The sequence below is a fragment of the Mustelus asterias genome, chromosome 4 (assembly GCF_964213995.1).
Source record: "Mustelus asterias chromosome 4, sMusAst1.hap1.1, whole genome shotgun sequence".
NCBI classification, from domain to species: Eukaryota; Metazoa; Chordata; class Chondrichthyes; order Carcharhiniformes; family Triakidae; genus Mustelus; species Mustelus asterias.
The window spans coordinates 143,154,002-143,169,488 of record NC_135804.1 but is presented as its reverse complement, the minus strand read 5'-3'; positions in this window follow the sequence as shown (position 1 = coordinate 143,169,488).

Sequence of the window (15,487 nt, the reverse complement as noted above, 5' to 3'; positions counted from 1 at the left end):
TTCGAACCCAGGTCCCCAGAACATGAGTTGAGTTTCTGGATTAATTGTCTGACGATAATACCACTAGGCCATCACCTCCTCATGTGCTGGAATGTTCCATAAGTCTAGCAGCATCTGTGCAGAAAGGAATGGCGTTATTAGCCTGTCATTTTGGAACTCCGGTGTCATAACTGGGGGTTGGGGTGCTGGGGGCAGGTACAGTACCCCAAAGATGTGCTATAGAACCGTTTACAGATGTTCCCAGGTAAGGATTGCAGTGCAGTTATCTGAGAAGTTCAAACTTCACTTGATCTATAATGGGAATCCTCTGAAAGTACCAACCTTTGGATGGTCTGTCTGCCTCACAGCAATAGTCACCCAGAATAAGTTAGAAGAATTAAAACCACTTCTAATGTCTGGATAACATTATCGAGGGTATATGACCTCTTCCTTGAACCCACTTAGGATTTTCCCCATCCCCCGACTCCTGCATGGAACCCTTGGACTGCCCCTGCTCCTCCTCTATAACATTGTCTGATTTCGAGAAGAAATTAGATATAGCTGTCGGGGCTATATGGAGGATATGGAGGAAGGGGGGAATGAGGACATTGAATTCGATGATTAGCCAATGATCAAAATGAATCGTGGAGCAGGCAAAAAGGGACTTGCTTCTAATTTCTATGTTTCTCCACTAATACCCACCCCACCTACCCAACTAATCCACCACCGGATTCCGCCCCCGAGCCCCTCCACCCCACTCAGACCCCCACGGAACCTCCGGCCCCCCCTTCCAGGGATACCCCTCAACTACCACCCTCCTCCCTCCCCCTCCCTGCCAACTGAACCCCCACAAGACTCACCCTATACCCTAACCCTAAATCCTAAATCCACACTGGACTCCAATCAACCTCGCTTCCCCGCCCCCCCCCCCCCCCCCCCATCACTGACCACCCCCACTGAGTGTCCAGCCCCCACTCCCCCACGAACCACCTTACTGGTGGGAGGCACTGTGGCACAGTGGTTAGCACTGCTTCCATACAGCGCCAGGGATTCGGGTTCGATTCTGGCCTCGGGTGACTGTCTGTGTGGGGTTTGCACGCTCTCCCCACGTGCGTGGGTTTCCTCCGGGTGCTCCGGTTTCCTCCCACAGTCCAAAGATGTGCGGGTTAGGTGGATTGGCCATGATAAATTGCCCCTCAGTGTCAGGGGGATTAACAGAGTAAATATGTGGGGTTACGGTGATAGGGCCTGGGTGGAATTGTTGACAGGCTTGATGGGCCAAATGGCCTCCTTCTGCGCTGTTGGGATTTTATGATTCTTATCCACTCCACGCATCACTCCACCTGAGCACTCCAATGGCCATCCCTCACTGATCACCCAACACCCCACAGATCACCCCTCTCACTGATCACACTTCTCCCTGATCACCCCCCACTCATAACCACACCCTGCAGGGGCAAAATGCTGCAACTATAAGGGAGGCACAATCCGGAGGATACTGCAGTGCTCCTCCTTGATCGGTCCAGGTATCTGAAGCACATCTTGAGTGCTCTCCACCACTGCTCTTGCGGAGGCACGACCCCCTGTTGCATCTCTCCTCTGTCTCTGCTCTTGGGTGTCAGAGTGGGGTCATGAGCCATCTCTTCAAGGGATAGCCCTTGTCACCCAGGAACCAGCTGTCCACTCATGCAGGAGCCGCAAACAGCCTTGGTACCTGTGTGTGTCGCAAGATGTATGCACCGTGTGAGTTGCCAGGGCAACGGGCACAGAATTGCAGAATCTGTGTCCTGTGATCGCAGACAATCTGAACATTCATTGAGTGGAACTCCTTTCGGTTAACAGAAGCTCCTGGTTCATCTGCTAGCGCCTTGATGGCCACGTGAGTGCAATCTATTACACCATTGGATGTGTGGGAATCATGGCGTGGCCTCTGCCCACTCCACCTTGATAGAGTCGCCTGTCCTGTAATCAATAAACATGTAGACATGTCTGAAGATTGCTTCAGTCATGAGCTTGACGCAATCGTGTGTAGCTGATTGAGACATGCTGAGATACTGCCAGCGCTCATCCGGCCTCCTCTTCCCCCCAGCCCAGCTTTCCCTCTTCAAAGGGGGGCCCACCAGTTGAGTATATACTCTCGCCATTTGATGAAATGCAGAGGACCAGTGCCATGCAAATGATGGAGCGCTGTGCTGCAATCCTGAGGGAAACCATCCAGGGAAGATTCGGTCCTGAAGTGAAGAAAGGCAGGCTTCAAATGGGACCAAAATCAAAAGAAACTCTGGTCAACTCTGCACTCACACAGCAATCAACTCACAATGGCAGAGAAAATATTTGTGCTCCGGGACCTTGTATCCCACCCTTGGATGAGGGGAAAATAATAAAATACGCATCTTCTAAGTTTAAGTTTAAGTTTAATTTTAAAGTTTATTTATTAGTGTCACAAGTTGGCTCACATTAACACCGCAATGAAGTTACTGTGAAAATCCCCTAGTTGCCACACGCCGGTGCCTGTTCGGGTAACACTGAGGGAGAATTTAGCATGGCAAATGCACCCTAACCAGCACGTCTTTCAGACTGTGGGAGGAAACCGGAGCACCCGGAGGAAACCCACGCAGACATGGGGAGAACATGCAGACACCGCACAGGCAGTGACCCAAGCCGGGAATCGAATCCGGGTTCCTGGTGCTGTGAGGCAGCAGAGCTAACCACTGTGCCTGTCCATCAATGAGCTGGAAATTGCAAAGACTGAGTAAAATTGCTGACTGCCTTGTTAACTGACCCTTTTATTGTTGGTGGGTGTGTAGCGCACTCGCGCGTGCACCTGCTGACACCGAAAATGCACGCGTGCGCAATGACGCGGGCAGCATGCCTGATGTCATTTGATGCTATTTTATATTCGGTCGGGTGATGCATGTGCCCGACTTCCGAACGTAAAATTGTGGCCCTTGTACTCTTTGCATATAACATCTTACTCGAGCTTTATTGGAAAATCATGTTCTCAAAACATAACTTTAGACAATTTATAAATTGAGCTGCTTAAAATGTACAAATCCGGGATGGAATTTTATGATTTGTTTTCAAAGTGTTGTCTTGGGTGTGACAATTTGGAAGGCAGCCGGGGGTTTAAACCAGGGATTCAAATTCTGATTGTTGTCCAATGACTCCTGTTACTCAGTGTCATTCATAGAATCCTACAGTGCAGAAAGAGGCCATTCGGCCCATCGAGTCTGCACCAACCACAATCCCACCCAGGCCCTATCCACATATCCCTACATATTTACCCACTAACCCCTCTAACCTATGCATCCTGGGACACTAAGGGGCAATTTTAGCATGGCCAATCAACCTAACCCGCACATCTTTGGACTGTGGGAGGAAACCGGAGCACCCGGAGGAAACCCACGCAGACACGAGGAGAATGTGCAAACTCCACACAGACAGCGACCCGAGCCGGGATTTGAGCCCAGGTCCCTGGAGCTGTGAAGCAGCAATGCTAACCACTGTGCTACCATGCTGCCCCAGTGTCACATTTAAAGGACATAGGTTAAGGGAGAGGATCAGTCTCAGCCCCTGTAGTTAATGTGGCCGCTTGTGTCTCAGTGTCATGTTCCGAACAAGTGTTGCAAACTCTGGATAAGATTATAGACTCTGTACAGGATCTAACACTGACACACTCATAAGCTGTACAGCATCAAACAGGAGTGAGTTATCCTCTCTCCCTAGTCTGTGCTGTATATGTGTGAATTGATGCCAAGCTGCACTAGTCATATGGAACCAGATGGACTTTCAATGAATCATGCACTATAATCTGTCCGTCCTTCTCATGCTTAAAAGCCTTTTGCACACACGGCAGCAAGGTTGGAGATGTCAAATGCTACATATGTCTGCACTAACAGTCATCTCGCAACCTTGGGCCCATCATCCCATCTAGGTCTACCCACAAACTATTTTTATGTCCTCACGTCCGTGCGTAGATTTACAGATATTTCCCCTGTGTCTTCATCTGATGAAAATGAAGAGTAATGGCTCTAATATAGAACATACAGGGTGGAATCTTAACACCAACTCGCACCCAACCCCCGCCCACCCCCACACCCCCGGACTCACACACAACACACACACACACACAAACACCAGCGTGAGTTTGCAGCCCTGCCAATGTCCTGCGACAGATCCGGAAATTTCTGCCCACGACATTCAACCAGTAACCAGACCTCGCAAAAAACTATCATTGACAGCTACTTTCAGTCTGTGCAAACGCAACTCATTCCTTACCTATTTGCTCATCAACCCCACAGGTACAAGGTGGCACGGTGGCCCAGTGGTTAGCCCTGCTGCCTCACAGCCCCAGGGACCTGGGTTTGATTCCTGGCTTGAGTCACTGTCTGTGTGGAGTCTGCATGTTCTCCCTGTGTCTGCGTGGGTTTCCTCTGGGCGCTCCGGTTTCCCCCCACACTCCAGGTGGGACTATGGTCGGTGCAGACTCGATGGGCCAAACGGCCCCCTTCTGCACTGTCGGATTCTATGATTCTACTGCTCTTTATGCAGTGTTTTATCAAAGGCTTCTTAAAAGCCGAGATATAAAATGGCCAGAATTCCATGCTCCCCCCTCCCCCGCTGTCCTCCCCAGTGGGTGGAGGGGATGGTGAAGTTTCCTGGTTGACTTACCTTCCGGATTTTTGACCACCAGGATCTGGTTACAATTCTACGCTGGGGCATGCAGGCCTATGGATGGGAAGCCCGTTCTTGTACCATCAAAGCCCTTAAGTGGCCACTTAGTTGCCACTTAAGGGGCCTTTCCTGCCCAACCTCCATTTTTAGGCTGGCTGGCAGATGACTGTTCAGTCGGGGAATGTCCAGAAACAATTCTGATCCCGGACATGAAGGGAAGGGGAAGGGGTGGGGATTTGAATCTCTGGCTGAATCCCCCACCAGCTCCCTTCTGAATGAAACCAATTGTAACACACGCCAGCAGAATTCAGCCAATCAAAACAGATCTAGGACTATGCCAAGGATGTTTCCGTGGGTGTGGTGGGTGCCAAACATTATTAACTGCCGTCGACATTTCATGCAGTGTCATTTCATTCATTCTTCCGAAAACACCAATGTGGGAGGGGGGTGGGGTGGGGTGGGGGAGATCTTGCATCAGATGGCTCCTTCAGACTGGGGATGCCCTCCCCTTAAGACCCAGTGACCTCCAGACCTCCCTCCCCCGGCCTATCCCCTGACACCCCCGTCTGCCACCTCGCGACCCCCCACCCCCCCCCCCCCCCCCCACCCCCCAGACATTCCCTACCCTCTCCACCCTGGAGCACCTGTACACTTACCGACCCTCCCAGTCCCAGGAGTTAGTTCCAGGCTGAACTCCGCAGTGCCGCTTCTAAAAGCTTCTGCCAGCCTAAAAATTCAGACCAAGATGAGCCAGGATGTCATTATCTACTAGCATCGTAACGTCCTCAAAACAAATCAGTGATCTTGGTGAGACAGGTTTTTCTTTTCCAGAAACCATATTGAAATTCTTTGATATATTTCTCTGCTTTTGAATTTATCATTCAGAGCATATTTAATTATCCTTTCAAACAAGTTAAACCATCCCAGAGTCTTGAGAGACATGAATGAAGAGATCTGTGAGATGTGGACAAGCTAAGTGGGATTGAATGGGCATTATATGGAAGAGGATTACTATCGTTCTTGTGTTCAAACAGGATGATACATCAGACAATGGATATTACAGATCATAGAATCACAGAGTCCCGACAGTGTAGAAGGAGGCCATTCGGTCCATTGAGCCTGTGCCAACACCAACCCCACCCAGGCCCTATCCCCACAACCCCACGTGTTACCCTGTTGGTCTCTCTGTCACGAAGGGTCAATTTAGCATGGTCAATCAACCTAACCCACACATCTTTCGGACTGTGGGAGGAAACCCACGCAGACACAGGGAGAACGTGCAAACTCCACACAGACAGTGACCCAAGCCAGGAATTGATCCCGGGTCCCTGGCGCTGTGAGGCAGCAGTGCTAACCTCTGTGCCACTGTGCCGTCCATGTATTGAATCTGATTGAATCAATTATTGGTCAGAATCTTTGGGATTATCTGTTCAATGATTACCTTGTAAACAGTAGTCAACATGGTTTACCCTAGCCACAGAATCCCTATAGTGCAGAAAGAGGCCATCTGGCCCATCGAGTTTGCACTGTCTGATGTACTGAAAGAGCATCCCACCCAGGCCCTCCCCTACACTCTATCCCCGTAACCCCCCACACGGTTACCATGGCTAATTCACTTAACCTACACATCTTTGGATGCTAAGGGGCAATTTAGCATGGCCAAACCAGCTAACCTGCACATCTTTGGAGTGTGTGAGGAAACCAGAGCACCCGGAGGAAACCCAGGCAGACACAGGGAGAATGTGCAAACTCCACACACTTGCACACTGTGGTGTTCTCAAACGCCTGCTCGCTGTATGATATTGTAACAAATAAGAGTGGAATTGAATGAAACCTAAAAGGGGGGGATGGGGGAGATGTGTTGCTTTAGAAGGGTGAATTACGATAGGCTAAATGTACAAATCTTGTAACCTTGAGAACAATATAGTCTTTAAAATACATCCTTTCTTGCATGAAGCTTTGGCATCATTCTGAATAGAGTTACCGACAGGAAAGGCTTATCTGTTATCTATTTTTTTTCTCAACTCCACTTAGAAGCTTTGCTTGGCGAATTGATTTGCTCAATGAATTTCTTGATGATGAAATCGACATTAGTGGCATCTTAACAGTAGTGGCAATCCATTTAAAATGAAGTTGTTTCTGTCGGCAGCTCTCATGAGGCAAGGCTTCCTCCCTGAGGTCTTGATTCCAGCAGAAGGCTGGCCTCCCCACTGCCTGAATGGTTCGGCAGGTCTTCTGAAAAAAAGGCAGCAAAGGGCTCTCGACGACTGTCCAGATATCAGTCCAGACCCCCCTCACCCCCGTCACACCCATCACCGACACGTCAACAAGATTCTGCCCAGCGAGTGTAATAATTATGGTGCTGCAACCCAGGGTTTAGGGGTTCAGTCTCCATCAGAGAAAATAATGCAGCCGAATTCAATAAAAATCCAAGTAGTTAAAGTTTATTAATTAGTGTCACAAGTAAGGCTTACGTTAACACTGCAATGAAGTTACTGTGAAAATCCCCTAGTCGCCACACTCCGGCGCCTGCTCGGGTGCACTGAGGGAGAATTTAGCATGGCCAATGCACCTAACCCGCACATCTTTCGGACTGTGGGAGGAAACCAGGGCACCCGGAGGAAACCCACACAGACACAGGGAGGATGTGCAAACTCCGCGCAGACAGTGACCCAAGCTGGGAATCGAACCCAGGTCCCTGGAGCTGTGAGGCAGCAGTGCTAACCACTGTGCCACTGTGCCGCCCGCAGTTTATGGGCTGGCAGAAAAGAATGGTTAAGAGACCTGTCAGATTGTCATCAAGACCCAACAGCTTTACTTGTGGCCATAAGACCATACGATGTAGGAGTAGAAGTAGACCATTCAGCCCATCTAGTCTGCTCTGGTATCCGATAGATCGTGACTGATCTAATATGATACTAATCTAATACTCCACTTTCCCGTCTTACCCCCAAAACCCTTGATTCCCTAACCGATTAACAACCTATCTCAGCCTTGAACATATTTAACAATCCAGCGTCTCCACTACCCTCAGAAAAGAAATCCCTCCTCATCTCTGTCTTAAATGGGCCACCCCTTACTCTGAGGTTATGCCTGCTGTTCGTGGACTCTCCCACAAGGAGAAACCACCTCCGATCTACTCTGCCAAGCCCCCTGAAAATCCTACATGTTTCAATAAAGTCACCCCTCATTCTTCTAACCTCCAATGAGTACGTGTCCAACCTACTCAACCTCTCCTCATAAGAGAGTCCCTCCATACCCAGGATCAACCATGTGAACCTTCTCTGCCTCCAATGCCAGTATATATTTCCTCAGATAAGGGGACCAAAACTGTTCACAGTTTTCCAGGTGTGGTCTAACTAGTGCCTTGTATAGTTTTTAGCAAGACCTCCCTGTTTTTACACTCCATTCCCTTTGAAATAAAGGCCAACATTCTATTTGCCTTCCCAATTAGCTGCTGAAGCTGCATGCTAGCTTTTTGTGACTTATGCACGAGGACCCTCAAACTCCTGTGTGCTGCACTGGGGCCTTCCAACCATACCCGGAAGGCCCAAGTGTGACTCTAATCCATATCAGGTGGTTGAGTGTAAATGTCCCTTGACGTGGCTGACAGTTGGACAATCATGGCTTCGAAGAATATCCACCACTGGGCAACAAATGTGGCGCTGCCCATGTCCTGAAACCTATAGTTAGAAGCCTCACAACACCAGGTTAAAGTCCAACAGGTTTATTTGGTAGCAAAAGCCACTAACTTTCGGAGCACCTGGTGTTGTGAGACTTCTTACTGTGTTTGCCCCAGTCCAACGCCAACATCTCCACATCACTGAAACCTACAGCCAAGGAAGGGGCGGGGGGGGGGGGGGGGCGGTGGGGGGGGCATGAGGGATACAAAGAGTTCCATAGGTTTGGATTCTAGGGAAAGAATGTTGGCAAAGTTAAAGACTGGGACAAGTACAGAATGGGTGGTAGCAGATTGATTGCTTATTAGGCACCCACCCAATTTTCCCTTCTGTGCCAATGATATTGGATTTCTAAACATTAAAGATGTACTGGCAAGCAAGATGAGGGGTGTAACCGGACAGCTAAAGGAAAGCTTGAAGGAACAAAGGCATAAAAGATGATGAAATTGAAAAATAAAGAGTTAATTATCTGACCCCATGCTTTGATTTTTTTCATAGTATCAGAGAATCCCGACAGTGCAGAAGGAGGCCATTCAGCCCATTGAGTCTGCACTGAATACAATCCCACCCTATCCCTGTAACCCTGTATCCCAGCATATATTTATGCTGCTAGTCCCCGTGGCACCAAAGGGCAATTTAGCACGGCCAATCCACCTAACCCTCACATCTTTGGACTGTTGGAGGAAACCGGAGCACCGGGAGGAAACCCACGCAGACACGGGGAAAATGTGCAAACTCCACACAGACAGTGAACAGAGGCTGGAATTGAACCCGGATCCCTGGCGCTGTGAGGCAGCAGTGCTAACCGCTGTGCCACCATGCTGCCCCTCCACTGTGCTACAGTGCCACCCCTTTTCTTGTCCAGGAGTGCAGACAATTACATATTTTCTTTGCCAACACTGGATATTTTGACATAATTCTTGCCAAGCATGGCCCAGGTGGAGGGGATCCATTGAATATCTGACAATCCTTCTTACCATCAGGGGACTAACCAGTCATCTTCAACTGGGGAGAAAAGAAATCCTCAAACAGGGGCAATACCTTTGTAAAAAAAATCATTATTTATACATAAACATCTCTGTAACAGAGCAGTACGCAGCCCTGACTAATCAGTGCTGTTTAAATTCTTTATTGTTTAACTGTTTGGTAAATGATATTGACAGGCACATAAAAAAACTTCCTGGAAATTGATACTTAATGATCAAAGTATTGATGGTCTTGTGAAGGGGCTCATGCGGTAATCCACTTGAAGAACATGGGCCCTATTTTACCATTGCGTCGCGCCCGTTTTTGGGCGTGAAAATGTGGTAAAGTCGGGTGTGAGGCCATTAACACAATCTGCGCCCGCGTCTGCGCAGATTGCCACTTTACCGAGACCTGGGAATGGCTGCGATCTGATTTGCACCCGAAACGGGCCTAACGGCGATTTGCATGCATTTAAATTGAATTAATGAACTGCCCGCCCAACTTCATCAGCATTTCCCCCTTTACCCCCGCGTTCGCCAATCCGGAACCGCGCCGTAATGGACCTGCTAAATAAAAGCCTGAATCGGACGCTCCAGCTGCTGAAGAGGCGAGTTCAGAGCTTCCGACGGCTCCCTGACTCAGATCGGTATTCGGGTGCGGGGGGGGGGGGGGGGGGGGGGGGGGGCGGCGATTGTTGTCTGGTTGGTGGGGGAGAGGGAGGCGGGCCAGATCATTCTCTGGGGGGGGGGGGAGGCGGGGCATGGGGGGAGGCGAGTAAGATGTATCTCTGGTGGGGGGGGGGGGAGGCTCGATCGCTCACTGGTGGGGGGGGGGGGTGCAGATGGATCTCTGATGGGGGGGGGCAGGAGGGTCCACTGCCACTCTGCCGGCCATCGGTGGGGGGAAGGGGGCAGGGGGTCACGATCGGTCTGGGTCACAGCGGGGGGGGGGCGGCGAGGTGGGTGGATAAGGGGGACAGTGATGTCTGTGGGGCCATTGCTCCCGCTTTTCGCTCCCGAGCCGCTTTCTCCGCTTTCTGCGGCCTGGGAGCGATCTGACACGGGCGCGCTTTTTCAAATTGTTTTCTAACTGCGCATGCGCAGTTCAGAGCTCCGATCGTTTCGGCCGCGCTAAGCCCCGCCCACAGCGCAATTCAGACCCACGATTTCTTTTCAGGCTGAGAGCGTATGGGGGCGCCTGAAAGCAGATTTCCAAGTCGGATCTGAATTACGCCCAGATTCAGCACTGAGAATGAAAATGGTAAAATCAGACCCGATGTCAAACGTGAGAATCTGTGGCCACCTTGTGGGGATCAGCATGAACTGCGGGTTTACTCCTTTTTGCTTCTGAAGGCACAAGTTGCTTGAGAAACAGAAGTCTGTGATTCACTTTCACAAATTGGTCTCCCCAGTGGCTCCGGGAGTACTACACTGTGGAACAATGAACCATATGGATAGTTGTAGCTCCAGGTTTCATCTGGAGTTGTTGTGAATCAGCTGAATTCAGTTTAGGCCGCTGTATGGTAGTGGCAGGAGTTGAGCGGGAGGAGGGGGACCGGGAAAAAGGTGCGACAATTGGGGTTCAATTTTGACTTGATTTGGTTTGATTTATTATTGTCACATGCAGGGGACACAGTGAAAAGTATTGTTTTTGCGCACTATACAAATAAAACATACCATTCATAGAGTACATAGGGGGAGAAGGAAAGGGGAGGATGCAGAATGCAGTGTTACAGTCATAGCTAGGGTGTGGAGAAAGATCAACTTAATGCAAGATAGGTCCATTCAAAAGTCTGATGGCAGCAGGGAAGAAGCTGTTCTTATTGTGTTCCCAGACTTTTTCCCAACAGAAGAAGGTGGAAGAGAGAATGTCCGGGGTGCACGGGGTCCTTAATTATGCCGGCTGCTTTTCCGAGGCAGCAGGAAGTGTAGACAGAGTCAGTGGATGGGAGGCTGGTTTGTGTGATGAACTGGGCCACGTTCACCACCCTTTGTAATTTCTTGCAGTCTTACATTCACCTGAGAGTTCAGATGGGGCCTTGTTTAACATCCCGTGTGAGAGGTGACATCTCCAATGGTGCAATGCTCCAGAGACATGAGAAAAGGAACACCCAGGGATTCTAAATTTGAGGACTATCCTATGATCGCTGACAGAAACTGTGTGTTGCATCTGTGTGTGTGTGTGTGTGTGTGTGCATTTCTGTATGTGTGTGTGTGTGTGCATGCGTGTGTGCGTGTGTGCATGCGTGTGTGTGTGTGTGCTTGTGTGTGAATGTGTGTGCGCGTGTGTGTGTGCGCGTGTGTGTGCGCGTGTGTGTGTGCATGTGTGAGTGTGAGAGTGTGTGTGTGCGTGCGTGCGTGTGTGCGTGAGTGTGTGTGTGTGAGAGTGTGTGTGTGTGCGTGCATGCTTGAGTGTGCGTGTGTGTGTGCATGCGTGTGTGCGCATGTGTGAGAGTGTGTGTGTGTGTGCGTGCATGCTTGAGTGTGTGTGTGTGCATGTGAGTGTGAGTGTGTGTGTGCGCGTGTGTGTGTGTGCGTGTGTGTGCGTGCGCGTGTGTGCATGTGAGAGTGTGTGAGAGTGTGTGTGAATTAGACTGAATCACAGAAAGAAAGAATATTGAAGAGAAATTCTCCAAGGGAAATTGACAACAAATTTGCAGCTTTAGCAAAATCATCTTGATGCAAGATCACATTCAGTAATTTAATTATTAACATAGACTAGTGGGAAGGTAGTATTTATTTCATTTTATCATTTACCGTCAAACACAAACTCGATCACTTTAAAACACACATGTACATACAGTTTAAATCGACCAGCTGTGGGAAATCTTTCCAATTGAAATCATTATCTTTTCAAGTACATTTGATCCGATAAATCACCCAAATCATACCGTCCTATAAACATTTCCCATGTAATGACTAATCCATGTCATCTCATTTATAATAATCATCCTTGATTAATTCTACCTCCTGTTAAAAGAGCAAAATGCGAATGTCTAAGATAAAGTTTTCGGCCGGGGTTCTCCGGTTGTTCACGCCGGCAAGATTCTCTTCTCCTGCCGACAGCGCGCCCCCTGCCCTGAGCTTCCCGGCAGCGTGGGGTGGCTTCAATGAGAATTCCCATTGACAGAGGATTCTGCCACCAGGGAATGGTGCGCTGCCTCCCATCACCGAGAAAAACACTGAGGGGAGGCCAGAGAATCTCACCCTAGGGCTGCAACTCTACCACCTTGCCTGCCATGGAATCGGCACGGGCGAGGGTCCAACAACGGAAATCTCCGTTGACCTCGGACAGGACGTTTTGGTCTCGCCCGAGTGAGGTCATCAGATCCCGCCCTAAATATCTAAAAGGTTATTAAGTGGGTGCACAAGCACTGGGAGAGATCACATCCTGAGTGAGACACAGTCCAGGTGAGTATTTTGGGGAATTTGGTGCTGAGGGCAAGAGGTTCTCTTTTGCCTTCTAACTTTTTCATCTTCAGAAAGTAATCTTAAACTGTTAGAGGTGAAGAGGCTGTTTATCTGATGAGTATTTCAGCTGCTATGAGGAAGCAATGGAAATAAAGATATTACTGGGAACTGATAATTGGATTGGTCGGTAAGTGCTCAGTGTAATGAGCAGTGTGTGTAAAGCTAATGTTTTCAACAAGGGAAAGTTAATGCCTACATTGTAAGGTAATACAAGTAATCCAAAATAGAACACAGTTAACACAAGAGAAGCAAAGTTAAGACATGGCAGGGCAGCTCAATCAAGTGGAATGCGTATCTTGTAATATTAATGAAGTCATGGATCTAACGAGTGTCCGAGATGACCATATGTACAAGAAGTACTGGGGAATGAGCCCGGTCAGGTCTTCAAAGTTTCGGTAGGGGAACATGTGGCAAATAGTGACCACAATTCTGTTAGCTTTAGGATAGTGATGGAAAAGGATGAGTGGTGTCCCAAGGGTAAGGTGTTGGATTGGGGGAAGGCTAACTTTAGTGGGATTAGGCAGAAATTGGCAGCTCTTGATTGGGAGAGGCTGTTTGAGGGTAAATCCACATCTGGCATGCGGGAGTCTTTTAAGGAACAGTTGTTAGGGCTGCAGGACAGGCATGTGCCTGTAAAAAAGAAGGATAGGAAGGGTAGGATTCGGGAACCGTAGATAACCAGGGAAATTGAGGGACTGGTTAAAAAGAAAAGAGAGGCGTATGTTAGGTCCAGGCAGCTAAAAACGGAGGGAGCTCTGGAGGAGTACAAAGAAAGTAGGAAAGAACTCAAACGGGGAATTAGAAGGGCAAAAAGGGGTCACAAAATGTCCTTGGCAGACAGGATTAAGGAGAATCCCAAGGCATTTTATTCATACGTTAGGAACAAAAGGGTTGTCAGGGAAAAAATCGGACCTCTCAGGGACAAAAGTGGGGAATTATGCTTGGAGCCCAAAGAAGTAGGGGAGATCCTAAATGAATACTTTGCGTCGGTATTCACAAAGGAGGGGGATGTGTTGACTGGGAGTGTCTCGGAGGGGAGTGTTGAACCGTTGGAGAAAATCTCCATTACAAGGGAGGAAGTGTTAGGTTTGTTCGAGAATCTAAAGACTGACAAATCCCCAGGGCCTGATGGAATCTATCCAAGGCTGCTCAGGGAGACGAGAGATGAAATCGCTGGGCCTCTGACGCAAATCTTTGTCTCATCACTGGACACAGGTGAGGTCCCAGAGGATTGGAGGATAGCTAATGTGGTCCCGTTATTTAAGAAGGGTAGGAAGGATAACCCGGGTAATTATAGGCCGGTGAGCTTGACGTCCGTGGTGGGGAAGTTGGAGACTTCCCCACAGAATGTTGGAGAAGATTCTTAGAGATAGGATGTATGTGCATTTAGAAAGGAATAAACTCATTAACGATAGTCAGCATGGTTTTGTGAGAGGGAGGTCATGCCTCACTAACCTGGTGGAGTTTTTTGAAGAAGTGACCAGAATGGTTGACGAGGGAAGGGCCGTGGATGTCGTCTATATGGACTTTAGTAAAGCATTTGACAAAGTCCCTCATGGTAGGCTGGTGAAAAAGGTTGGATCTCATGGGATAAAGGGGGAGGTGGCTAGATGGGTGGAGAACTGGCTTGGTCACAGAAGACAGAGGGTGGTAGTGGAAGGGTCTTTTTCCGGCTGGAGGCCTGTGACTAGTGGTGTTCCGCAGGGCTCTGTATTGGGACCTCTGCTGTTTGTGATTTATATAAACGATCTGGAAGAAGGTGTAACTGGGGTGATCAGTAAGTTTGCGGACGACACAAAATTGGCAGGACTTGCAGATAGTGAGGAGCATTGTCAGAGGCTACAGAAGGATATAGATAGGCTGGAAATTTGGGCAAAGAAATGGCAGATGGAGTTCAATCCAGATAAATGCAAAGTGATGCATTTTGGTAGAACTAATGTAGGGAGGAGCTATACGATAAATGGCAGAACCATAAAGGGTGTAGATACGCAGAGGGACCTGGGTGTGCAAGTCCACAGATCCTTGAAGGTGACGTCACAGGTGGAGAAGGTGGTGAAGAAGGCATATGGCATGCTTGCCTTTATAGGACGGGGCATAGAGTATAAAAGTTGGGGTCTGATGTTGCAGATGTATAGAACGTTGGTTCGGCTGCATTTGGAATACTGCGTCCAGTTCTGGTCGCCACACTACCAGAAGGACGTGGAGGCTTTGGAGAGAGTACAGAGGAGGTTTACCAGGATGTTGCCTGGTATGGAGGGGCTTAGTTATGAGGAGAGATTGGGTAAACTGGGGTTGTTCTCCCTGGAAAGACGGAGGATGAGGGGAGACTTAATAGAAGTGTATAAAACTATGAAAGGCATAGATAGGGTGAACGGTGGGAAGCTTTTCCCCAGGTCGGTGGTGACGTTCACGAGGGGTCATAGGTTCAAGGTGAAGGGGGGGAGGTTTAACACAGATATCAGAAGGACATATTTTACACAGAGGGTGGTGGGGGCCTGGAATGCGCTGCCAGGCAAGGTGGTGGAGGCGGACACACTGGGAACGTTTAAGACTTATCTAGACAGCCATATGAACGGAGTGGGAATGGAGGGATACAAAAGAATGGTCTAGTTTGGACCAGGGAGCGGCACGGGCTTGGGTGCCGAAGGGCCTGTTCCTGTGCTGTATTGTTCTTTGTTCTTTGTTGACTGAAGTGCTGCCAGCTGCAGAAACCTGAGC